This window comes from Callospermophilus lateralis, unplaced genomic scaffold, assembly GCF_048772815.1.
Source record: "Callospermophilus lateralis isolate mCalLat2 unplaced genomic scaffold, mCalLat2.hap1 Scaffold_182, whole genome shotgun sequence".
In the NCBI taxonomy this organism is placed as follows: Eukaryota; Metazoa; Chordata; class Mammalia; order Rodentia; family Sciuridae; genus Callospermophilus; species Callospermophilus lateralis.
Genome location: NW_027512854.1, coordinates 799016 through 826717, shown reverse-complemented (window position 1 = coordinate 826717; position 27702 = coordinate 799016).

The following is a 27702-nucleotide window of genomic DNA, read 5'->3' as shown; positions in this document are numbered from 1 at the left end:
TGTCCTTTAAGCCCCCTCAGTTTGTGGTATTTTGCTATGGCAGCCCCAATTAAGAAAGTATATGTGTGGTTTATTTCATTTTCCTCCCTATAGATAGAACCACTTACGAATCCTGGCCATTGGAACAAGCAGGGGTTGGAGGAATTCAATATCTGGTGAGACATGGGGCTGTATACTAGCAGTGCTGTTTGAGTCTGAAAGGAGCCACCTTTGAGATAGGCTAAGGTTCCATCTTTGGGCACCACACTTTATTAGCATCCTTTTTGTTTCTGTGGTATCCCCCCTCTTTTTTCTATTCTATGAGCTTTTTTTTCCAGTTATGTTGATATTATCACCATCTGCTGACAACTGAGGCTTCTATCTTTTTAAAAAAAAATTCATATTTTTTGAGTGCCTGTTGGCTCTCGACAGAGTCATGGTGCTTACGGTTTGTCAGAGGACTATGGCCTGAGAGTCGAGAGGTTGAAAAACAGTTCCTGCTCTGATCTGTGGTAGTTAAGACTACTCTCTCAGAGTTAACAGTTTCTTATTACGCTTTGGGTACTCTGCTGAGTAATTTCTATGTTTTGTCTCCTCTAAGCCTCAGAACCATCCTATAAGACCAAGATTTCACCGTTAAGGTTTTACAGGAGAGGAAATGCAGGCTTAGTGAGGTACAGCAGCTTGCCCAGAGTGTAGAACTGGAATTCTGCTGGTGGATCCAGGATGGGCACCATGTCTGCATGACCCAAGGCATGTGTAGCCTTCATCTCTAAACGGTACTGTGCCCATCCGGCTCAGGAGAGGCCCCATGGATTCATCATGTGCTGAGGACATGTGTGACAGTGAACATGAAAAGCGGAGGGAGCGAACAGCTGTGAGCCACCCGAATCCTTAGCAGGCCCCACAGGAGCGTCTCACAGCCTTATGGACAGCTGGAAGGGGATCCCGGGGGGCTGCTGAGGGTGCTGTTTTTCTTTTCCCTGTAGCCAGAGAGAAGTTATTTTCCCAGTTTGAAAAAAATTTCTTTCTTTTCAGTCTGTTTCTGATATACATAATGTCGCTACCCTTTGTTTTCATTTTCCCATCTGTTAGGTTAAGGCTGAAACTTCTCATCTTACTTGCCTTGGAGGTATCTTATAAAAAGCATTAAAATTGGGGCTAGGGATGTGACTCAAGTGGTAGCGCACTTGCCTGGCATGTGTGCGGCCTGGGTTCGATCCTCAGCACCACATACAAACAAAGATGTTGTGTATGCCAAAAACTGAAAAATAAATATTGAAATTCTCTCTCTCTCTCTCTCTCTCTCTCTCTCTCTCTCTCTCTTTCTCTCTCTCTCCGTCTCTCTCTTTTTAAAAAAACAGCATTAAAATAGAATATGTTCTAAAGACTTGGAATGTGGGCATGTAAGCTCTTTTCCTCTCTCTCTCTATAATTATTAATATATACAAATATATATATATATATATTTATATATTTTAAGTAAATATTTTAAATTATATATATATATATATATATATATATATATATATATATATATATATATATATATATATATATATATTCAGCCAAGAAAATACATACACACACACAAACACACACACATCCAATACAACATATCAATAGGTATATGATGTATATCTATAAAATCATCATGTTTTAAATACAATTAAATTCTTATTTTTTAAAGAAAGTATTTTTTAAACTTCCTTCCTTCCTTCTTTCCTTCCTTCTGATTGAACCTGGTGACTCACACATGCTAGGCAAGAGCTCTACCACTGAGCCATAATCCCAGCCCTAAATGCAATTAAATTTTTTTTTTGAGAGAGAATTTTTAATATTTATTTTTTAGTTTTCGGCGGACACAACATCTTTGTTTGTATGTGGTGCTGAGGATCAAACCCGGGGTCGCACGCATGCCAGGCGAGTGCGCCACCGCTTGAGCCACATCCCCAGCCTCAATTAAATTGTTTTTAAACATACTATTTTATCATTGTATGAACACTTAACAATAGATCTATACTCTTAAAAGACAATGCAGTATTATTAACTAGAGGCACACTGTTGTACAGGAGATCTCAGAGCTTCTTCATCTTGTATAACTGACTTTATGCTCTTTAATCAGTATTGTTTTTTACCCCACTTCCTTGCCTGATATTCTTAAATATAAAACCCAAGGGGAAACCTCTTAAAGGACTTCAGGATTTCCATAAGAAGATTGCTCCAAGGTTTAAATGGAAGAATGCAGCACTCTTTCTTTCCATAGCTCTCCTGGGGCAACCGAACAGGGCTTCTTCCTATTATTTGTTGCTACAAAGGGTTCATTTAGTTTGGGTGTTATCACCCACTAAATTTTTTTCTCTGGTATCTACAGCCATGAAAATCATTTTCTCTTTTTGCACATGTTGTTTTTAATGAGAAAACTCAAGTGCATGATACATCAGTGATGTGGAAGCCGCCCATAAATAAACAACATGCTGATCTTGCCCGCTCTTAAATCCAAGTTCAAATTCTCTTCCTCCCCTAAGGAGACTGAGTCTGAGATCATGGGTCACCCAGGTTATTCTAGGTGTAGTTCTTCCAGAATAGGAAAATATGTGTTGGAGTCTGAAATTGATGGCCTTTCAAGAACAGTAGCTGTGTACACTGTCTGTGGGCAAATTCTGGCTGAGAGAAAGGATAAACATTTGGAAAATGACACAGTTAATCCTTGATCTCAGTATCTTTTATTATCCCCAAATTTTGAGCAAGATATTTTGTTGTCTTCAGCTAAGACCCATCTGGCTATCTCTCTGCTCCTTTTTCAGGTTGGATTTGACTGTTTCAGTTGACAGTCCACAAAATGTGGCCACAGGGTCCTCATGGCCTTTTCCAGGTTACTATAGCAGATAGCGAATTGAAGCTTCGGCTTACTTTGAATTTCTAGGTTTACTTCCTCATTTCTGGATTGGTGAGTAAGTGATGAGCTCATCATTGGTTTCTGGTTGAATAGATGTCTGTCAATAAGCATGCCTTTTGTGTTGTACAGGAGAAGGTAAAATTTATTTTGAAAAAGTTCGGTTTTACTCATTAGTTTCATATCAAGAGATGCACTTCCTAATACCCTACTCTGAGGTGTATTCATTTATTCAGTGAGTTATTTAGGGCCTACTGTGTGCCAGGTACTTTGTGAGGAACCAGGAAGAAACCAGATAAATCAGCTCCCTGTCTTAGATACCTAAAAGGAGAAAATGGACAATAAAGTAATTGCAGAGGTAGTAAGAGCTGTGAAGAAAATAAAACAAACCAGGATACTGAGACAGAGTGCATGAGGAGGGCTTCTCTGAAGTTGGGGGTTAAGGGAGGTCACTCTGCAGAGGTGGTAATTGAATGAATCCTCTTTTTTCCAGGCAGAAAGGGGCCTGGAAAAAAAAGTATCCCCAGACAGAGGGATCACTGCAAACAAAGTCCCTAAGGTGGGACCAGCTTGATGTGTTTGAGAGTCAGAAAAATGGGTTGCTGTGGCTGGACCCAAGTGGTGAGGGAAAAGGGAAGACACAGCTGGGGCCTTGGGAGCCTCGGGAGGAAGTTTTGATTATCAGAGCAGTAGGAAGCCAGGGCTGAGTTATTAAGCCTTGGGGTGAAATGACCTTGTTGTATAATTAACACAGGGGAGCTCAGATGGTTTGTTGTAAGAGAAATCTGCTATTCTTATGAATATGTGAGGCCCTCCATTGTTTCTTTAAAAATGATAATACTTTATTCATTTTGCTGATTGTGATTAAGGTATGTACATGTAGAACAAATACCTTTAAATTAATATAAGTTTGAAAGTGAAAGTTTTCTCTCATGCACTCTATCCTCATCCTTTTTTGCCTTTCTCCATAAAAGAAAACCATGATGAACACAGCTCGGGGCCTTTGCTTCCGGAACATTTTCTTTGAAATTAAATAAGATACGCATGTGTATGCTTCATAGACACACCACACACACACACACACACACACACACACACACACACACACGGCTTGGTGTGAAAATAAAAATAGGATCTTTCTATACATATTGTTCTGGAAAATGCTTCTTTCTCCTAACACAAAATCAAGGTTATTTAGAAATATTCTGCCCATATATCTAACCCATTCTTTTTAATGACTTCATGGAATTGTGCTGTTGGCCATAACATAATTTATTTAATAATCTATTAGGAAACCTGAGTTGTTCCAGCTTTTGCTGTTTCAGCTTGTCTGTGAATCTGTGCATGCCCCTTTGTTTATTCCTTTAGGTCCTATGTTTGAGATATGGGGTACTTTTTCTTTTCATAGGAGACAACTAAATTGTGAGTTTTAAAATCCCTTAGTGTGTCCTAGACCAGTCTGTTTTCTGAATGAGAGCAAAAGCTGGTTTGTTGGCAAGAGTATGCATTATACCAGAGATCTGTGAGTCCCTAAGTATGGCGGGGCCCTTGTTTGTCACTGATCTGTAATCTTGATTGTTCATGGTTTGACTGCTCTGATTGGAAATGCTGCCAGCCATAAATACACTAAAGAATGAGGAACATATGTAGGGAATGGTAAGCTCACCTATTTTATATGCACACGAAGCCTGGAGTATTCCCCAAGCACTCTTCAGCGTGTGGGCACAGCTGCAGGTCTGTATTAGGTGGCTTTGCCTAATATCATGAGTAACTAAAGCCAGGGACAGGCTCACAAACAAAAGACTACACAACACTGGGTTTTCCCTTTGCATAATTAACCCATGATGCTGCCTTTCCAGAACTGTGATTGTTTGAGGCATTAGCAAGTACATTCAGCATCAAATACACATTCCCTTATTTTCAAATCTACATTTTGCAAATATCACATCTATCAGAAGCAAATGAGTTTAGGGAGCCAGATTTGGCTAATAAAAGATCTTGAGAGAAAGAATGACTTATGAGTAAGTTTTTTTGCATCTGTTGTTACATCCAATCCCTTGGAACACTCCAAGAAGACTGGTCTCACTGAGATGTTTGGGGAGGAACTGTGTCTGTGAATCTGTGCACTTGGGGCTGCTGTGTGTTATCTGGACATGATTTTGTGGAGTAGATTTTGGGGAATTATTTTTGTTTATGGTGCATTTAGCTCTAATCACTGAGCTAGGATTTAAGCCAGATTGGTATTTCTATGAGTCTGGCTGACTCATAGAAATATAAGAGCTGGACTTTTCTATTTAATTTGTCAGGGATACAGGATCATGGACTTGTGTTGACCATACAGACCTGAAATTTGATTTGAAATGTGCTGTGTTCATGCCATCTCATTATTGTCAGCTTCTCTCTGGTACCACCCACTGCACAGCAAAGAGGGTAGGTCCAGTCTCAGGAAATCTTTGGGAACAAGTTTAGGGTATTAGATAAAGCTTTTTAAGAGGTAGATTTTTCTTTTTTAATGGCAAAGTAGAATAAATGTAAACCCCTTTACTCCCTTCTCTGCATCAAAGTTGTACTGTGATAGAAACTGATGGTAAAAAAGTGGTTGGAGCTCAGGCCAGAAAGAAAGCATCATTGAAGAAATGTGTGAAAGTGTGCAAAACACTTACTTTTTCCTTGGATTCTAAGCTTTATAACTTGGAATTGGAACACCTCAAAGGAAGAGTGTGTATTGTGTGTGCACATATATGTATGTATGTCTTGGTGAATTTATTGAGGAACAAAATAAATTTACACATTACCTACTTTCAGAAATAATTACTTTGATTTATTCCCTCTCCAACCCCTGAGGGAAGCCCAGGTTATTAGATTTAGTTCCAAAGAAGGAATATGTTACTGAGTTAATGAAAAAGCCTTAAACTAGTCATTCAGGCTTTTTTATTGTTCTGTGGAATATAAATAGTTTTGGTAGATGTATTAGAAGATCTTCTTTGAATATCTCTGAGGTCCATTTTATATTGGAGAGTCAATCATGGAACATTTTTTTTTTTTGTCAGTTGGCTTTTGGAGAGTAAATCTGAGAAAATCCAACCTTAAGGATGGTTGTATCTGAAAAAAAAATAGAGCATTTGTAGAATGAATTTTTAAGGGAGCTGGGCTTGGGAAGTAGCTAATGGTACCCCATATTTCTTGTTGTTGGTTTCAGTCTCAAACAGGACACAGGGCCTCCACACCTGCAAGACTGATTGTCTTGTGAAGTCCCACACTGGCTGCCAGATTGGAAGTGGCCTTTATGAGTATCCAAGGTCCCCAATTTCCCTACAGTGCTTCTCTCATAGTCCTGCATAGTTACCCTGAACACCCCTGCTTGGATACCTGTGGTGATTTCTCCTTTCTGGAGGTTTTGAAAAGTAATTGTAAAAAACATACATCATGATTTTTAAATGAATATATATTTTCTATTTAAAAACTAAAGTTTCATCATTCTGACAGGACCATAAAGACCTGGCTCCAAATTGATTGTTTGACTAATCAAGGTCTTCCAGAATATTTGTCCAACCTGAGTTCAGTTCACTTAGGTGTACCCTCACTATCCTATTCTATTATTCTTAAGAATGTTATGTGAAACTCTTGGCAAATGACTTCATAAAATAAAAGTAAATCATCCAAGGCACCATCCTGAATTATCAGGCTGGGAAGCCATTGATAAAGAGAATGAAATTAGGACAGTCCCATTAATTTCTCTTAAACCTAAGTTAGCTGGACAAAAATCTTTTTCATTTTGGAATGTTTATAATCTTTTGAATAAGTCATGAAAGAATTTGATGTAAGCCTTTTATCAATCTTCAGTTTATAAGACCTACTTAAAAATAAATAGTGAGACCTGTTCCTCGACTTCTAGAATAGTTTTCTGTTGGCCTTGACTCTTTTTCAAAGATGGCCTGCAGTTTGTCCACACCAACTGGAGTTATGATTTAATATTTAATTTGATGAGGTTTGGGATTTGGGTCCCTCTAGGTTGGAGTGACCAGGAGTTTCTTAGCAAAGATCCCTTGTTGAACTTTTATGTTCTCTTAAAAATTTAATTTTCTTTTTTAAATTGGTGCATTATATTTATGCACAATAGTAGGATTTATTGTGACATATTTGTACATGTACATAATTTGGTCAATTTTGTTTCCCAGTACCTCCTCTTTCTCTCCTCTCTTTTTTGCCTCTGGCCCTCTTCCTCCAACTCTACTGATCTACCTTCTGTTTTCATGAGATTCCTATCCCCATCATGCTTCTTTTCCTTTTTTTCTCTCTAACCTCCAAATATGAGAGAAAACATATGACCCTTGACTTTGAGTCAGGCCTATTTCACTTAACATAGCGCTGTCAAATTCCATCCATTTTCCTGCAAATTATATAATTTTGTTCTTCATTACTGTGTAAAACTCTATTTTTTACACATTCTGCATTTTCTTTATCCATTCTTCCATTGATGGGCACCTAGGCTGATTCCAGTGTATAGCCACTTGGAGAACCATTGTTCGAAGAGTGTGCAGCTCAAAATTCATTGTACTTACAAGTCACTCTAGGTTGTTAGAATGTGATTTCTGGTTCTGGAGGTTTGGGGAAGATCCTGAGATTCTAATGAGATTTCAGGTTATATCACAGCTGGTCCAAGAACCATACTTTGGGTGGCAAGCCTTTGAAACACTAGAGTAGAACAGGGCTCTCAACCTCAGCTCTGTGGGAATTTGGAGCTGGATAATTCTTTGTTGGGTCTCTCTTGTGCACTGTGGAGTATTTAATAGCATCCCTGGCCTCTACCCATTAGATGCTACCAACACCTCACCCACCCAGCAAAGAATGTTTATAGACAGTGCCAAATATATCCTGTGGGCGGGGGCAGGGACCATTGGAGTATTGTCACCTTCTGAGGCTGGATTTTAGGACCTTTCCACCTTCTTCACAATGGAAACTTTCTTCCTTTGATCAAGAGAAAAACCATTTATCCACCTCTAGACTGGTCCTAAATGCTTGAAAGAGGCCTGCAGATGACTAGAGTCATTCATACCAACATGAATTAAATAGCAGCTCCTTTGTCTAACTCAGAGAAAGGATCAAGATGTTGATGAAGTAGTGGAGGCCTGAGAAAATGAAAAGAGAGTGCCTTTCTAGGTATTTTCAATGATGGATATTGAAAGCCATCAATAATAGCTTTATATGTAAATAAATAATATGGTTATATTTACATGTATTTATACACATTTATGTATATATATATGTGTGTGTGTGTGTGTGTGTGTGTGTGTGTGAGAGAGAGAGAGAGAGAGAGAGAGAGAGAGAGAGAGAGAGGGAGAGAGAGAGAGAGATACAAAATCAGATTTGGAAATGGCTTTCTCCATTTCTAGACACCTTTGGATTAAAAAGAAAAATAATTGAGCACCATATCTCACCTCTTTTCTGTTACGTGAAGTTTTTGGCATGTGACCTTTTAACAAGCCCATGAATAATTTCCTTAATTGACTGGCTGGTGATGTTTTTGTTCTGTAGTGTCAGTTGCAGTTCAATGGTAGCACACACACTCCAACCCCCACCTACTCACCCGCTGACAAGCTATTAAATCAGTGGCGGTTGTAAATTGCATATCTCTTTCACGCTTTTGAACTGGAAGGCCTTGTTCCACAAAGCATGTTAATGGTTAATAAAATTACTGTGTACACACACATCAGTCATATCCATAAGACCCTAATTCTCTCACTTGGTTGAACTACCTCTGGCATTAATGGGGCAGATTGAATGTGAAGTTGTGATTATGCAGCGCTTCATTATGTGAGTTCTGTAAGGGGCGGGTCCTTCTTTCCATCTGTCAGAAACCCAGTGGGCTGGTAATTAGGAACGGAATGGGCATCCCAAGGGCTGCTCCAAACCACATGGCATTTTTCTTTCAGCATGCATGGCATCCTATCTCCCCCTACCTTGTTTTGAAAAAGCAAATGGTAGAGTACTTTAATTCAAAACCATTGGGCAAATTAGAACAAAATGGGTACTTGCAAAAGTAGGGAAAATTGGAATGATTGATAGATAAGCCAGTAGAATAATTATAATGAGAATAATAAATGACTTTCCTCTTTCTTGCTCCCATAATCATTTTCCCCATGTGGCTGGCAACCTGTCCTTATAAGGCTATTTGTCTTGTTGGCAAAATAAAGGCTGTGGTTGGTAAAAAGTTACCATAATGTCTGTGGCTCCGATACCAGCACAGTGGATTCCCTACAAATATGCCCTCATAGTTTTTGGTCTGAGGATTTTGGGAGATGAGAGGAATCATCCAGTCTATGCACATAACAGGTCCCAGAATGCAGGAACCTCTGTTAAACTAGTTTATTTTTGGCAACTAAACTGCTTGCTTCACCTTTTAGGAGCTGCTTAGGAGCTGGCTTCCCCTCAATAAAGGGAAACAGATTCAAATGTTTTCCTTATCTTTGATGGATGGAGATAGCATGTTTTGTTTTAAGGAGAATCAAATGGTGGTCTTTATGTATCAGAGCCAGTCTCTCCTCTCTGAAGGAATCAGTCCCCAGCAGTCACCCTGGCATTAGTATGCCCAAACAAAAGCTGTCACAGTGGGCTGCCTGGTTGGTTCTCAGCCTTATGGGTGCTCAGGAATTGCCAGTGGAGTTGATAAAGACCCTGGTATCTGAGTCTGCTTCCTCCTAGTTTTCTACAGATCAGGGGCAGGGCCAGTGGAGTAAACAGGGTATGACAGTAGGGAAAATTAGAATGATTAGTGGATAAGCCAGTAGAAAATTATTGTGAGAATAATAAATGACTTTCCTATTTCTTTCTCCTATAATGCTGAGGATGTCTCAGGCCATACTTCAGAGAAATAAATGCCAAGATTAGATGGGAAGCAGGATGGTAAGTGCCCAGAGGATAGGCCTCCAGCTGCAGGGGCAGATGAGCTCTGTAGCCCAGAGTGGCCGCCTTAGGCATGTTTCTTATTTCCTTCCAACTCATGCTTCCTTAACTGCCAAAATATCTGCCTTATCAGACAGCTGTGATGAATAAATGGAATAATGTAGGCAAGGTATCTTCTCTACCACCCGCTGAACACCTAAATGGATCCCCTGCTTATCACTTAGTAGGGGTTCAGCAAGTGAACATGGTATTTATTGGTCCAGAGGAGAAGCTCTGCCTCTGACCTGTCTCTGATGTCAGAATTATTGGTATATCCTTTTAAAATTAAGTTTATGTTCATCTTGTATGCACAGAGATTGTGTTGGTCTTTCTATAAATTTATCATGGTTCCTTCAAAGCTGTTCCCCAGTCACCAGTCCATGTGTTACCCATTTTGAGTCCCTGGGATTAGTGGGATGATCCCAGTTGATGATCTTGGGAACCTAAAGGCCATTCTCTGGCACCAACCTAGAGAAAGCCATGCCCTCTAATGACTTAGAGCAGAATTTCTCAACATTGGCATGGTTAACACTGTGGACCAGATAATCCTTTGTCATGGAGGCTGTCCTGTGCAGTGTTGCATGTTTACCAACATCACTGGCCTATACCCATTAGATACTCTTAGTTCCCTCCCCAAATTTTGATAGTTGAAAATGTCTTCAGATATTGTCAAATGTCCCCTTATTCTATGAGCCGAATCATATCTGGTTGAGAACCATTGATTTTAGCCATTCCTGTGCTTTAAAACAAAGTTCCCGGGGCTGGGGATGTGGCTCAAGTGGTAGTGCTCTCGCCTGGCATGTGTGCGGCCCGGGTTCAATTCTCAGCACCACGTACAAACAAAGATGTTGTGTCTGCTGATAACTATAAAATAAATATTAAAAAATTTTCTCTCTCTCTCTCTTTCTTTCTCTCTCTCTCTCTCTCTCTCTCTCTCTCTCTCTCTCTCTCTCTCTCCCCCTCTCTCACTCTCTCTTTAAAAAAAAAAAAAAAGTTCCCAAGTCTCTTGCTTCATGAGAAAAATACCAGGAGGAACTTTGTAAATGTAAAAGCAAAGCAGAAGTAGCAAACAACATTTTCCCAGGCCATCTTTTAGTCTTGAAGCTATCAAAGGGGAGCCTCCTAATGTGAAAATTTTAAAGACCCCCAGAGATGATTCTGAAGTGCAACCACTTTGGGAATCAAGGGACTATCCTTGTCATGGTCCTTTTGCCAGTGACTCTGGGTGAACTTGCCCCTTGCAATTTCCTTCTAAAGGTGAGTTGGTATCTGCCTGTGTGGAGTTACAGGGTTAGTAACTGGGAAGGAAGTTTTAAGAAGGCATTTTAGATTTCTGTGGGTGAGTTAAGTCGTATTGTAGGAAGACAGGATTGTAGTCCAAGAAAATAAAGGGTGTTCATGTGTTTGGGTCAGTTTTATTTGTGTGTCATCCAAATAGGTCATTAAAAAAAAAAAAAAAAAAAAAAAAAAAAAAAACTCTGTGCCAGTCACTTTGCCAATAACCTCTGTACATAAACTAACAACATTGTACCACTATACTCATTAAACAGAACAAAACTATGGCAGAGAGGGATTAAATAGCTTAATAGCTTTCCTGAAGGTCACTGATGAGTGCTGCTGTTGGGATGTAGCCAGACTCTGGTTCCAGAGCCTGTCCTTTGAGTAGTTAGTTTCTGCCTCTTTTCCCAGCAAGAAAGAACAGTCACCCAGGGCTTCCACTGTTGCTGCAAAAATTAGGGCGTTGTGATGTATTTCATAGAATTTATTGTGCATGATAATTCCTTATAGAGCATTCCTCATCTGTAATTAATGAATTGACAAATGAGTCCTTTTTAGGACATTGATTCTGTGTGGGTGTATCAAATATAAAGTGACAAGTTTGTTGTCAAATAGTCCCTTCCTTCCTTGCTTCTCTAAGGTGGTAGGTAGTATGTTGAGTTAGGTGACTGATAACAAGGGTCTCTTTCTCCCGTACCCCTTTTCCTTTATATTGGCACAAGTGCTTGGTTTCTGGATGAATACCTTGAGGGTAGGGCTGGAGATCTGAACCATCTTTGTTCCTCCTTTGATACATGGTTGTCCACTCTTCTCTCTTCCTTCACATCCACCCTCTAGATGTCCTCTAGAGGACATCTCTGTGTTTCAAAGCTCACTCATCTTTCTCCTTTTCTGTCTTTCTGATTCTGTCAATACAGATTACAGAACACTCAGGCCCTCTGCTCCATTCTGGATAGTGCCAGACCTCAGAAGGACTAATGACAACCTTTCTGAGTTCATCTGGCTCCAAGAGAAGCTCATGTCTTTTTCTGCTCCAAACTTGTCCCAGCCTCCTAGATCACATCTAGATGTGACCTTTGTTAACTGCACTCATTTGAGGCAGACACAAACCTTGGAAGTGACTCCTTCTATAATATAGAAGATTTTATAGACTACCTCCAAAGGAGGGGAATATCAATGGATTTCAGAAAAATATGTACTAATTGAAAGAGAAAAAAAATCTAACTTTGGTTATCTCACATGATTCATTTGGTCTAGTTTAGTCATGTTCTTGCTTTTGGATCTGTGAGTATCTTAAATGGCAATATGAAATTATAGGCTATTATAACAATTTTGCCAGGGACTGTTGCATTTGTTTTGATTTTTGAGTCTGGAAGATTGCCCTAATTTTGGGATCCTGGATAGATTTAACTTGCAAAACCAAGAGAATGTTGAAGGTGCTGTCCTGGATCTACTTTGGTTTGTTCACAGAGGTGTTTGTACATTTAATCTCCAAATGGTCTTGCTTGCTCTTAATTTTGACAGTGCACTATAACTGTTCCTTTTAAAAATACTTCTGGAAATTTTTCTGCCTGGGATTGGGGCCTGAGGCAAAGACCTGGTTGCAAGTAGCTGATTAGTTGATGCTGATTCCAGGAAGGATTCACAGAAAGCCCAATCGGGGAGTGGGGAAAGTTAGACAGGGATGGATGAAAAGCCAATTAAGGTGTGAGGCATTATCATGATCTTTTCTGTAGGCAGAGGGGCTGGATTCTGTCTCTGAGAAGTATATACAGGCCACTGAAGTGAGTGCTGAGATGGAACTGTGTTAAAGAACACAGGGATGTGTCTTCAAAGACTTAGAAGGAAATCTGAGCTGGCCGAAGATGTGGCACCAAAAGCACCATCTACACTTTATTGTCCCCTGCAGTATTTTAGGTGATTCCTAGTGCTTTAAAACATTTTTCCCTACATGTCTTTATTCTATAATATCACTGTATTAATTCAACACTATAGCAAGTTACAGTTAGATTCCTTAATTTTTTCCATTCCTGAGATGGGAAGTATGCTAGTGGCAATATGATAGTAAACCCCAGCATTTGCCTTTCCAGATGATGTGATCAGTGATATTCTTAATAGCCTCTTTACCAGAAGATCTTCATCTTTTAGTATTTTGTGAATTCAGTGACAGATTTCAATGAAACTTCTTTAAGTTACAGAATTTACAGGAACTTGCCCCCTCCAGGTGAAAGTTCTAGGTTTAATCATTTATGTGCTTTTCCCAAATTGCAACCTGTTGGGGCTCCAAGGTATTGATGATTTTTCACATAATTTTAAATCATTGTTCTGTTTAGAAAACTAGTTTCCCAACTCAATGGATGAATAACATTTTCTTCTAAAATGCTCCCTTTCCGTGTTATCTATTTTTTTCTTCTCTTATGCTAGAAAATGTCAGTCCTTCAAAATAGTAGAGCTTGTAGGTCACAGAGATGTTTCATAAATGAGTAAGATCCAGCCAAAAGCATAGTGCACTTTTTTCCCATCTGACAAACTTGTAGTGATATATGAAAAGAAACCTAGAGTTTTCAGATCCCTCATTGGGAGACTCATATTTTCTACCCTAACTTGCCAATGGGTAACTAATACCTACTGTTAAGTTTTTAGGTTTTGGTTATGTAAATAAATCTGTCCCTCAAGCCTGTTGATTTAAAATTAAAAAAAAAATCTTTAATGAGCAGGAATTCCCATTGATACATCTGCACTGGAATTTTAAAGTCTCAAAACCTTGGTGTTTAAGTGAAAATTGTTAATTTCAACCTGAGAAAACCAGGGTCTGGAGATGTTTTCCTATGTTTCTCTAAGTTGATGACAAGGATAGATCTAGATCCTTGGACTCCTAAGTCCTACCCCAGCTTAGCGACTCCAGAAGCACTTCTGTTTGGGTTTGAAAATTTGTGCATAAAACTGTATTCAAAAGTTTTTGTGTTTGTTTGGATAGACAAAACACCCAGATAAAGAAAGTCCAATGTTTCTATATTAGTCAGGGTTCTCTAAAGGAACAGAATCCACAGGAAGTATAATTATAAAATGGGGACTTATTAGGTTGACTTCTATGACCAGAAAATGAATAGTCTACAATGGCTGTCTGCAGGCTGGAGAGGTGGAAGAACCAGTAGCTGCACAGTCCAAGAGGCTGAAGTTCCAGAACAAGAGGGATGAACAGTGCTATTCTAGTCTGAGGCCAAAAGCTTCTAGAGAATCCACTTTGGAAGAGTAGAGAAGTGCGAGTCCAATATCTTCAGACAATCACAGCAGCAATGAAGAGCCCATTCAAGAGGAATGGAGCATGCATCTGCTGTTGCTTCCTTGTTCTTCCAACTTTATTCCATCTAAGGCATCATCCTATTAGATGCTGCTGCCCATGCTTAGGGAAGGTATCATTTCAGTCGGCTATCCCACATGCCCTAGACACACCCTCACTGACACACCCACTAGCCTCTTAATCCTTGGCATCTCAATCCAATCAGATTGACAATTCAAATTAACCATTACAGTCTCCAAGACACAGTTTGCCTATGTTGCAAGCTTCAGATTTGGATTTAAGTTATTGGTTAGGTTTATAACCTGGACAGGTCATGAATTTTTTTGAGACCTTCCCCAGTTCTCTGTTCCTATTACCCCTCTTGCAGCCCTCATAACTTGTCAGATTAGGAAGAAAGAGCATCCTCCACTTGGCAGCATGGATGGAAATCACAGGGGAATGCCAAGAAAGTTCTCCATAAGCCACAAATTCTTACTCACAGATCACAGGGTGTTGGCCTCAAGGAATTTTTCCCCTATAAGACTTGGCCTCAAAAAGGGCTGTCTGTGGTGGGTTTATCAGAAGTCCCAGTGATGAAAGAAGGATTAAATTTGAATATTACCTTTGGTATTTGCTCGATATCATTTACTGGCATATTCACACCAATCCTGAGAGGGAAAACACTGTTGTTGTTGTTGTTGTTTTTGTTTTTTAAATCATTCCTATTTTCATTATAAGGAAACTAGGTCTTTTTTAAAAAACATTTTTTTTAATTATAGATGGACACAATATCTTTATTTGTTTATTTTTATGTGGTGCTGGGGTTCAAACCCATGGTCTTATGCATGCAAGGTGAGTGCTCTACCACTAAGCTACAGCCCCAGCCAGTAAACCTGGTCTTGGGAATGGAGACATGAACAGTTGAGATTGGGTGAATGCTTGCTGCACTTGGCCTTCCTACCCACAAGTTCTATATCTACTAACCTATGAATTGAAAATATTTGGTAAAGAAAGTGTACTGAACATGTACAGATGTTTTTCTTGTCATTATTCCCTAAACAATACAGTAAACAACTGTTTACATAGCATTTACATCATATTAGCTATTATAAATAATCTAGAGATAATATAAAGTATACAGTAAGATGTACATAGATTCCATGCAAACACTATACTATTTTACTTAAAGGACTTGAGCATGCACAGATGATGGGCTGCTGCAACTCACTGTAGATACTGGGGAACAACTGCATATTACCAAGAAACAGTATGACAATCCACAAAACCACACCATACACACTTGAGCCCCTCGCTCAATTTCATAGGTGCTCACAGAACCTGATTATTTTACATCTTCAGGTTTGAGACTTAATAAAGACCACCATTTTTCTGTCATGTGAGAACATAAATAAATGGAAATGTTAAAAAGAGATGTAGCTGAAGAAGGCATTCTAGAAACTTTTATCAAAAAATACAGCATTTAGGCCACATGTGGTAGCACACGGCTGTATTTCCAACCCCTCGGGAGATTGAGGCAGGAGGATTGCAGATTCGGGGACAGCCTTGGCAACTTAAAATGATGTTCAAAAAAATGTAAAAAGGACTGGGGAAGTAGTTCAGTGATAGAGCTGGGTTCAATCTCCAGTACTGGGGTGAAGGCGAGAAAGAAAAAAAAATTCAGCATTCAGAAAAATAGAAGGGAAAAAGTTTATCTTTTCACCATTCTTACTTTAAAGTTTATTTCCTTCCTCCAATTTCCTCTCAGGTTTACATTTATTTGTACATATTTATAATCTGTAGATATCATTTTAATCCTATTTTTTCACTTTTTATTTTTAGGCAGTTTTTTGTGATCTATTGAAAACAATTTAAATGTTACCCAATTGTCAACTGAATTGATATATCACAGTAACTTAAACATTCTTTTTGTGGCACATTGATAATTCCCATCTTTAAGTATAAATAATGCTGCTGTGAACATTCTTCTGCAAAAGAAGCTTTTCCTTTAGGGATAGATTCCCAGAAGTGGATCAAAGCAAATGAACAATTTAAGCCAATTACTTAAAATGCTGGAATCAACTAGGTTGAAACACTGGAGAATAGTTTACTAAGGTAATGCTAGAATATTTTTGTAGAGATAAAAAGAAATAATAGACTAAATTAACCAAGTCATGCCAAGAAGTCCCTGTGGAAAGTGCTGAGCTCATTGTTTCCCATACAGCTGGTGCTGGTTCCTCCACCCAGCATGGCAGTCCCAGAAATCACAAATGGGCTTCAGTTCTTGTATGTCTTTATTCCGTGGCCTATTGGGAAATGGCCTCCTTGTTTCCTCCTGACATCTGTCCATCCCCTTGTCTACTGCAACACGGAAGCCTCAGCACCAGGCTGTGTCTAAGCTGCTTTGACCCTTGTAGGAAAGAGTACCTGGAAACAAATGTTTGCCAAACTAGCGCATGGCTGATGCAGACTGGGGCCTCTTCATTGCTGTGGCAGATGGTGTTTTCTGAGGATGACCACAGCAATATCATCCCTCCCTCTCATATGCTCTTCTACATGTTTACCCTGTCACTCACTCATCAAAAGTGATATCTCATTCCTCCCCCACTTTGATCTCAGTAAGCCTATGACTCCCAGACAGCAGAATATTCTGGTAGGATGCTGTATGATTTCCAAGACCTTGCAACTTCTGCCTAATTTGGGGGGATTTCCTAACTAGCTCAAGAGGGAATCAGCTACCATGTGGTAAGCCCACCTTCCCCAAGGAATATTGGTTAAGCACTCGGGTTGGAAAGCTTGGCCAAACTCGGACTTCTCTCATCCTTGTTATGAGATGAATCATTTTGGTTTTCAGTCCTTACTATCATTCATCTTGGTCTCAAAGTCCATGGAATGGAACTGATCACCTCAGTTTGGGTCAGGTGCCTTGGTTCAAGGTAGGATGAAGTGGCTGTCAATCCTACCCTTGGGAGTAGAGCCTGAAAGAAGAATGGAGAGGAGGAAGCAGGGCATGTCAGGCCCTGCAGTTGCTCACAAAATATATTTTTGCCTGAGTTAGCTTTAAAAAATGCTAATCTAATCATCATCATTTTCAAAGCTGTCTGGAGCTCTGGTTTTTGTAAGAAAGCTAAAGCAGCTCAGGTAAGCACATGAGGCTTCTCAGGGATGGTCCACTCCCACCTTTCTACTCAGCTTTCCAGCAGGGACTCTTCATGAAACCTGTCCTCCAGCTTTACTAGGGAATTTGTGGTTTCTTGGCAGTGGGTAATGATCTTATCCACTTCTGAGACTTAAATGCAGTCTTTGTGCTGATGACTACCAATTTATGTCCTCCACTTAAACTTATCTCTGAATCTAAGTGCCCATCTCCAATTGTCTTTTCAACACTTCCACTTGGATGTTATTTTATCAGCTTTTTCATTGCTTGTGACCAAAAATACCTGACAAGAACAATTAGAAGAGAAGAAGTTTATTTGAGGGCTTATAGTTTCAGAGGTCTTAGTGCATAGAGGGCTGGCTTCTTTCCTCTGGGCCTGAGGTAGGGCAGAATATAATGGTGGAAAAGTGTGGAGGAAAACAGCCTGGCACCAGGAAGCAGAGAGAGACAGAGACTCCATTCTCCAGGGACAAAATATAAACCCCTAAGGCACTCCCTCAGTGACCTACCTCCTTCACCCACACCTGACCTGCCTTCAGTTATCACTCAGTTAATCCCTAACAGGGAATTAATTCACTGATTGGGTGAAGGCCCCTCAAAACCCAATCATTTCACCTCTAAACTTCCTTGCCTTGTCTCACACATGAGTTTTTGAGAAACATCTCCCATCTAAACCATAACAGATGTCTAACAGACATCTCAAACCTAGCATGTCCAAAACTGAACTCCTGATCTTTCCCCTTCAATACATGCTTTTCCCACATTCTTCCTACCTCAGGAAATGGCAGCTCCATCTTTCCCTTTTCTTAGGTCCCAAGGCTTGCATCATCTGGACTCTTTTTTTGTTGAATACCATACATTAATAAAATGGAATATATCCCTGAACAAACCAAGACTCAGAATCAGACCATCTCCAAAAACCTCACTCCTTCAGTGTGATTATCCTGACCTAAGACATCCTTTGTCATGCTCTCAGCTGACCTGAATACTTTAACAGTTTCTTCTCTTCATTTCTGCTGTTGCCAAGCAGCAGTGATCTGGTTAAAATATGCCACACAGAGTCATTTCCAAGTTCTAGTCCCCTGTGGCTTTCCATCTTTGTAAATGACTTCATCCTTGTAATGGCTCCAAGATCTTATAGGATCCTCACTGTTTGAATTCACCTCCATCATTTTCCCTCTTTCTCTTTCCCTTTGTGGTTGCCTTGATGTATCTCCCTCATGTCAGGCAGACCTTCTGCCTCAGAGTCTTGCTCTTCTCTCTGCCTGGAGGGTTCTTCCACCAGATATCTTCATGGCCTGCTCACTAGAATGGTGCTTGGCACAAAGTAATTAGAGAGTATAAATATGCTGAACGAAGGAATCTGATATGCCTTTGAATCTGCTTTTTATCCCTCTTTACCAAGTCAGCTCCTTTGGATTGACTTTTGACTTCATTCAAAGTCAACTCAGAGCTCCTCTGGAAAGATTTCTGTGTGATTTAAAAGCTTTCTCTCCCTACTTCTTAAGGAAAAGACCTAGTATGTTAGAGGCCCTAGTTTTTATCCCTGGAGGTGTGGAGGTTGGGGAATGGGATTTCTATTGGTTCAGTTCAGCTTGTGTATTATTATAGATAAAAGCAAATGGCCACTTGTTGAGAAAGGAGAGATCTTTAGTTGTTGCATGCTGAAGATATGGATGGTCTAACTATTAACAGGGGGATGGACCTCTTGCCTGGAGAGCTCTGTTCTGAGGGACCATACCCAATCCAGTTCAACCTCACCCTAGCTGCAACCCATTCACAAAACAGCCGGTGGATGAAGTTGAAGAGGAAAAGATGGGAACATGAACAGAGAAAGGAAATGAGACCTGGAGCCCAAGAGAGTCAAGAAAAGAGGTGAAGATAGTATAAAATATTAGGAGAAGAGAGGGAGCTGCTGAAGAAGAGAGGAGGCAGGAGGTGATAATGATGGAGTGAAGGGAGGGGCAGAATCTCAAGCAAAATGGTGCTAGTTGGGCATAGCTATCATACAGAATGGGGGACTGTCTTACCACCATTCATTACTGACTTTCTTCTTCCTTTTATACTGCCTCCAAACCAATTTTGGTTTGTGGCTTTATTTGAAATGGCAGAACTCATGGAGAGAAAGAGCTATGAATAAATGAACATTCGCAACGGTGGAGTCCTAAGTGCTAAGCGTGCTCATATCACTGTCTTATTTTTCATTATTTGTTTGACATTTGAACAATGCCGCAGATTACAAGTGCTTTGGAGACTATAATAAAACATGATCACCAAAATAATTGTGCTTTAAACTGTGACCTGAATTGGTTAATTGCCAGGGCTACACTGTGTTTTAGGCTTGTTGTAAATTAGAGTGATGGGAGAAGCTTCTGGTGTGTGGCTCTTTTGATCTGAGGGGAAGTTACTTAGAATTGGCATGACAGGATTTAGGCCTCATGAGTAGGAGCTATAGACCTTTAAACCTGCAATTGACATGGGACCAAACTTTCAGTCTGACCTCAGTTTGGATGTGAATACCTGTCAGTAGGTTTTTACCCTTATAATTTCAAAGGCAAAAAGTAATGATTCTAGATTATTCATAGATTTCCAATGTTATGCACAGTTAGCAATTCATAGTTTTTAGCTGGAAAATAAAAGGTGAGTTTAACCCCCTTTAATCATTTCTTTGTAATGGCTTTGGCCATCTCTTTGGATTTCACTAGGTTTCTTTTGGACTTTGTGTCTTAATACAGTTCCTTAAATTTGAACACACATTAGAATCAACTGGAAGGCCCTATCCTAGAGCTTCTGCTTCAGTAGGGCTGCGGAGGATTTACTCAGAATTTGTTTCTCTATCAAGTTCCTAGGTGGTGTGGATGCTACTGATCTGTGGCTCACACTGTGATAACTGCTGGTCCCTTGGGAATTTTTTTTAATTTGTTTTAATTAGTTACATATGACAATAGAATACACTTTAACACATCATACATAAATGGAGTATAACTTCTCATTCTTCTTGTTGTACATGATGTAGGATTACACTGTTTATGTAATTATATATGCACATAGCGTCATAAGGTCTGATTCATTCGTTATCTTTCCTACCCCTATAACCCATCCTGTCCCTTGCCTCCCCCTATCTAATCCAAAGGACCTCTATTCTTCCCTAGCCCCAAGTCCCCTTATTGTGAAATAACATCCACATATCAGAGAAAACATTTGGCCTTTGATTTTGGGGGGATTGGTTTATTTCCGTTAGCATGATATTCTCTAGCTCCACCCATTTAGTGGCAAATGCCATAATTTCGATCTTCTTTAAGGCTGATTAATATTCCATTGTGTTTATGTACCACATTTTCTTTATCCATTCATCTGTTGAAGAGCACCTAGATTGGTTCCACAGTTTAGCTATTGTAAATTGAGCTGCTATAAACATTGATGTGGTCCAGTGGGAATTTAAGATCAGTTTCAGTCTGGGTTCATCGGGGGACTATATTGATGTGCTTTCTGGTGACCTGGCTCCTCAGTGTCCTATTGTCTTGCCAACCTATCCAGGTGAAGGCCACATGTGCTAGGGGAGTAGGTATCCTTTTCCACCCTCTGCCATCCGTCCTTAAGCTTGGAAGTAGCTCACACAGATGCAGAAGCAGCCATGTTTGCTCCTGACCTGAATCTTTATTGGTTTGAGCATGTGATTTGAACATCCAGAGTCTTTCAGTGGTTGGATGATTGACTGGGAGTGGCCACTGGGAGGGCATTAGTTGATTTGGGTTCTATTTCTGAGTAGACTTCAAACTCCTTGGGTGACCTTGGGTAGGCCTCTTAGTCCTCAACATGCGATTTTGACTCCTTGTATTTATGAAACATACCTTTCTCCCTCCTCATTAATAAAATAGGAGAAAAACAAAAACCTAGGTCTGGTGAGTTGCCTCCAGGGGATTTGTGAGCTGATGTGCAGAACTCTGAGTGCCTGAGGAGAAAGCTGCTGTGTAAACACAATATATTATTAATAAGCCATAAAAATAGCATTACACCCTCTGCTATTAATAGCTGCTTCGGGCTGTCAGAGTGGCTGGGTCCTAAGACACAAGCTCCAGCAGTGTTGAAGGAGGGGCGACTGTGGTTTTTGAATTTGTAACACATTTAAAAGAAATTGATAGTGAGTTCTTAAAACATTTTTGGGCATTTTCACAGGTGTCTCAGTGAAGAAAATAATGATTAAAGTTCTGTGAAACTCAAGTCTAATAAACCAGATCACACATTTTCTTTTGACTTTTGTTATATTTCAGAATTACTTTACAGTGTGGGCTACTCCATGTGCATTTGACTGAAGGGTTAAGAGTCTCTTTCTTCCTAACAGTTGATGCCCCTTAGAATCTATAGGGAGTAATTTACAGATCAGTTAGTGATTAATTAATCCATTGATGTTTATATCCATTCTACAGATACATTTGAGACATCCTGCTACATGCTACTATAGATATTAGGAAATAAAAATGTGTTTTTAAATGTCCATTTTAAAATTTTATTTTAAAATACTTTTTTGACCTAAGGAATTTATAGTGTAGCTTTGATTAACAATAAGTAAGCAAGAAATTATGTATCGAGGCTCTTGCTGTATTAAAACTTGTCTTAAGCATATGTGCTTGAGTAATGTAATGAAATTAAAATATACATATGCTTTAACTAATATACATATATTAAGTAATTTAATAAAATGAAAACCCACTTTTTGTGCATGATCAAGCCATGCCTGAAGTAATCTCACAGAAGTAGATTTCCTGTGCATCACTGTTCCCTGTCCAGAAGAAGCCAAGGGTATTTGTTTCCTTTTTCCCCCAGGAGAATGGAGAAGAGGATATAGTGGACAAATTACCTAGAGAAGGTCTAGCTGTCCTATTTGTTTCTCAGGGAGAAAAAGCTAATCAGTAAACACATGTTCTGTGGGGCCTGGGGCCTGGAAAGGCCATGAGACCAGTCTTTCCCTCCTTGCCAGCTTGAGTGACCACTCTCTCCCTGCCTCTGTTCCAGGGAGTCATGGACTTTGCCTCATAGAATGAGCTCCCTGGTGACAGGGCTTCACTTGGGTCTGGGCCTTGCATTAGTATTAGATTAAAATTAAACTAGGCCAGTACACATTAGAATTGCCTGGAAGCTTTTATAAAAAATGCAGAGGTCTAGGTTTACCCTAGAGAGTCTGATATATCGAACTGGGGTGTTAGTCAGGCAGAAAAAAAAAAAAAGTTCCCTGGAAGAGTGCAGTGGCTGGGAGGTGCTTAGTTTGTGATTGAATTTACCTAAAAAGGAGTCTTTTCCAGTCACCCAGGAGTTTTGTGAATCGAGGAAAAAAAAGCCACATTGCAAAACTGACCTCTTGCTCTTGCAAGACTTCTGTTTCTATTTTTCACTTGAATAAATCCTACTTTTTTTTCACTCTTGGAAAACCAAATGAAAATTTTGCAGGCTGCTGATGTAGCTCAGTGGTACAGCACTAGCTTACACGTGCAAGGCCCTGTGTTCTTTTCCTAGTAACCCCCCAAAAAAGCAAACAAACAGACAAACCTTATGTTGCAGACCTAATTGACTTCAATCTTTTTGTCTGTACTGGGACCCCTTCCAGTCCCTTTGCTCTCAGGTATAAATGGTTATTCCAAGCACTGAGTACAGCTGGCCATCTTCCAAGGAGGTGCTTAGTATTTGCTTCAAACTGATCCTGAAACTTGGGGAATCCCTGCCTTTGTTCCAGTCCCTAGTTGCTAAAGGACCCTCCAGTAAGGGCCTGAGAGCACTTGGTCACCTGCCCCAGGTGCACCATCTCAACTGAGCTGGTCAGCCATGGCCATGTGGTTTTACTGCCCATATTCTCTTTTCTCCCTCTCAAGCATATGTTTTTCCATGGGGGCTCATTACAAGAATGCATGGCACTGATGGTGACTCATCCATTTGCTCAAGTCTCCACCAAGATCCTAGCCCATTCATTACCTTTTCCTCTATCTATGTGTTCATTTTTTGTGTGTTTTTGCTCCAGCCTGCAATGATTCATTCTTTGCCTTTGAAAGGATAAAACCTACCACTAGAGGGTGGGTAAGAAGACTCCTAAGTGCATTCCATGCCGTGGGTTCACCTGCTTATATTCCTCACTTCTAAATTAGGGGGGTTGTATCTATCCACGGATTTATTAGGATTGTACGTAGGTTCCACTTCAAAATTAGGTGAACAGTTTGGGAATGGGCTGTTAGTCAAAAGAGGGAATCCAAGAAGAATAATGAAAAAACATTTTTTTAAAAGATATATTGTTAGTTGTCAATGGACCTTGATTTTCTAATTTATTTATCTATATGTGATGCTGAGAATTGAACCCAGGGCCTCACACATGCTAGGCAAGCGCTCTATCACTGAGCCACAACCCCAGCCCTGAAAATTGGTTCTATTTGCTACCTGGTGGAATATGCTTCCAAATGATGGCAGCACCACGTTGAGATAGGAATGATCTAAAACTAATTGTAGTTGTCCTTGTATTCTTCCTCTCCATTTTTGTATTTTGACCCTTGTATTAGGATTAGCATTTCCTCTTGTTTACTTTCATTTTCTGTCTCCTGAGATTTGTTGTATCTGGATTGCCAGATTCTGTCATGAACCCCATAGATTTTCTTACAGTCTTCTCCCCCCTGACCTTCCCAGTTGTGTATCATCTACTCTTATCATTGGCTCCTGCCTCCTCCTGGTCTGGGTATTTTGCTTGACCTCATCCTTTCTTCTATTTTTCCTTTTTTATTTTTCCTTCTCTCTTTCTTGTCATCCTCTCTGTCCTCTCCTTCCTGTCCTTCTTTCCTTCCTCTCTCTTACCATAGACACTCTGTCTTTTCTAATTTTCAAATCATTCCTCCTTCTTTTGGCTGGGAAAATCCAAAGGTTTGTATTTTATCGAGTCATATCCAGAAGAGGCATTGGGAGCTGCCTGCCTTTGTCTCAGCTATAATCATCAACGGTTTACTTCATCATTTCATTTCATCTTCAGGTAGGACATATTATTCCTATCCAAAAGGTGAGAAAATACAAGCTAAAAAGAGTTTCAGTTCCTTGACCAAGAACCAGCAACAAGTTAAATGGCCGAGCTTGGGATGTCCCATGCCAGTCTCTACTCTGTTATTAAACTCTTCACCCTTTAGCCTGAGCAGGATTGAAGCAGCAAGTTTGCCAGGCAAGGGAGATGGCTTCCATGACACTTTTATGGCCGACCCTTCCATTGCCAGCATTCATGGAGTACTGCAAGGTGATGTAGGATGGTGAACCCCTTACCTGTGAGGTTGCCTTTGTTGATAAAATCCTGAACTGTGTTCTCCCAGAGTAACTTGGTGTCAATTCTGGGACTGGGGGCGTGCAGTGAATTATGGCAAAATTTACTTTTCAGATGGTGTGCTCATCGTGGTCAACTGTGCCAACTCTTCAGCAGTATGGAGTTCTCCCAGTTAAGACTCTCAATGTTTTGTTTTTTTCAGAGCCTGTGTCATCTTGGGGGTGATATTCCTTCTGTCATCCATATGTATAGTGGTCAAAGCCATCCATGATCTCTCAACTAGGCTGCTCCCAGAAGTGGTAAGGTCCTTCTTCTTCCTTAACAGTCTTTCCCAGTAGTACCAGCTCCTGTGCTGCCTCTCACCACAGATTTACTGGTGGGGGTTAGCAGGTTCAGAGAGAACGTACAACATTTTGGGGGGTCTGGAAGAACTCGTTTCGGGGATGCAAATGAGTTGGCAGAGCAAAGCACTGGGCAGGAGGAAGAAACTCCAAATATTTGAGCTGGTACTGGGTTTATGTTCTTCTCCTTAGGTCTTCTGATTAGTTTTAAAACAAGATGTCTTTGTTTTAATAAAGAAAAATTGAGTTATTTTGTGTAGCAGAGTGATCCAATCTGTATTGTTTATATCTGTTGTTCTGTATTCATTCAACGATTTCTGTAACAAGAATTATTTATTTTTTCCTTTGCACTTCAATTCAATGCATAAATCTATTCACATGAGTTTTTCTAGCACAGCTGATATTTGAATATACAAACTGGAGGATACAATTTCATATTTAAATGTGTCTTGACTGCTTTGTTCTCTATGTGAGAGTCATTACCCAAACTCTTGACATTTTTTTCCTTCTCCCCTTTTGAATGCTAAGAAAAGAAATATTTTTAGAGTCTTGTTTCAGGCAATATTCATAGAAGGCAACTGATTTGGTTTCCAGAAGATGAAGATGCTGCCATTACAATAATTCTCTGTGTACAAGTTCAAAGCAGTTTGAATGCAAAATATAGCTCTTTCCTCAGGATGTGATTTGATTTGAACTTGGCCACATGTATCATCTTATATGAGGCCCAGACAGACATTTATTTCACTTTTGGAAGAACATTCTAATCCTTTTGGGGTGATCTATTGCATTTGTGTGTGTGTGTGTGTGTGTGTGTGTGTGTGTACATGTGTGTTGATGGGGATGGTGTAAATGAAGCAGGAAAATTCTATTGGATACAGTAGAGACACTGACATGGCTGTGTTCAGTTATTGTCTTCCTCCTTCTCAGACTGAGATAACAGCATCCCTTTTAACTATTATTCATTACCACAGTTGGCCCAAGGCTTATTCTCTAATAACTCAGTGACAGGGAGGAAAGATGGATGCCAGGGTAGGAATGCACACTTAGGGTAGTCAGTCTTTCTCAGAACAGAGCTGGCTCAAGCAGATATTAGTGTAATACTCCTATGCTCTTCACCTTCTAATTAGTGAATTCTCTCACTCTGATCTTCTGGTTGCCCAGGGCCTTGGACTCTTACATTTTTTTCCTCTATCAAGATTGCTATCCCATTTTCCAGGCTTTCTGAATCTAAGTTATGAAGTCACTGAGGATAACTTTACATGTTGAATGACTGATAACATTTTTGCATTTTTCAGGGCAGGGAAATATGCTTCAACTTTAAGAAATGTTTATTAGTGGAAATTTTCAGCATTAACCAGTCAGCACATTCATTTACTTAGGCATTAAAAGTCAATTTCCAGCAGGGCTAACTTGATGTTGGATGGATGACTGTGTTCACAGCTCTTGTAGAGGGCCTCCTTGTGTTTTTCTTGGTAGGTGAACCACTTTTCACAGGGAACAGTCTCTTATTATCCCATGTGTACAACTCTTCTTTTTGGGGGGCAGGTACTGGGGATTGAACTATGGGGTGCTCAACCAGTGAGCCACATTCCCAGCCCTATTTTGTATTTTGTTAGAGACAGAGTCTCACTGAATTGCTTAGCACCTTTCTATTGCTGAGGCTGGCTTTGAACTCATGATCCTCCTGCCTCAGCCTCTTGTCCTACTGGGATTACAAGTATGTACCACAGTGCCAGACCCATGTGTGTACTCTTCAGCAAAGCTAACCAACTTAAATTCCATGTCATGGTAAAAATATCTACCGTCATGCCCTGCTCCAGGTAGAGTTCACAGGGGGTGAAGAGCTCCATGGTTGTGCACAAAACGAATCCTTCCTTGGGGAACCCATACTTACTGCCGTGTTTTATACATTATGAAAATGTCTCATATATATATATATATATATACATACATACATATATATACATACATATATGTGTGTGTATATATACACGTATATATTATTTCATTTATATATTATATACATTTATATTTATTTATTTGATCCTTCAGCACTATAAACAGTTTAAAAAGGGGCTTTCAAACTGCACAAGCTCCCTCCTGCATAGCGGGAGACCTCCTATTTGAGTGGCACACAGGGACCAGATAAAATGCAGGTCATGGCCAAAGATTTTTCAATACCAGGTCTTCTGATTTCTTTGCTCTGTTCAAGAAGCTTCTGGATGTCAAGAGGCTATCAACAAGCCCCCAACCTCTGGCCTGCAGTAAATCAGAGTGAGCATTTATTCCATAATGCTTTATGTAAATTAAGATTTATACATTCAGATGCTGCAGAAGCCAGTCCTGAAACAAGAACAGGAGAAGCCAACCAGATCTGTAGCTACCGGAGATATGAAGTTTCTGTCCTCCCCCTGAGTTTTTATATCAGAATATGAGCCAGTGTTGCCAGGTCTAGCAGCAAGGTTTGAGGAAAAAATAGAAACCTGTGTCTACTGTGAAATAAATTGGCAACTAATTAAAAAAATAAAAATAAAAACCCTGCCTGGGAGTGGG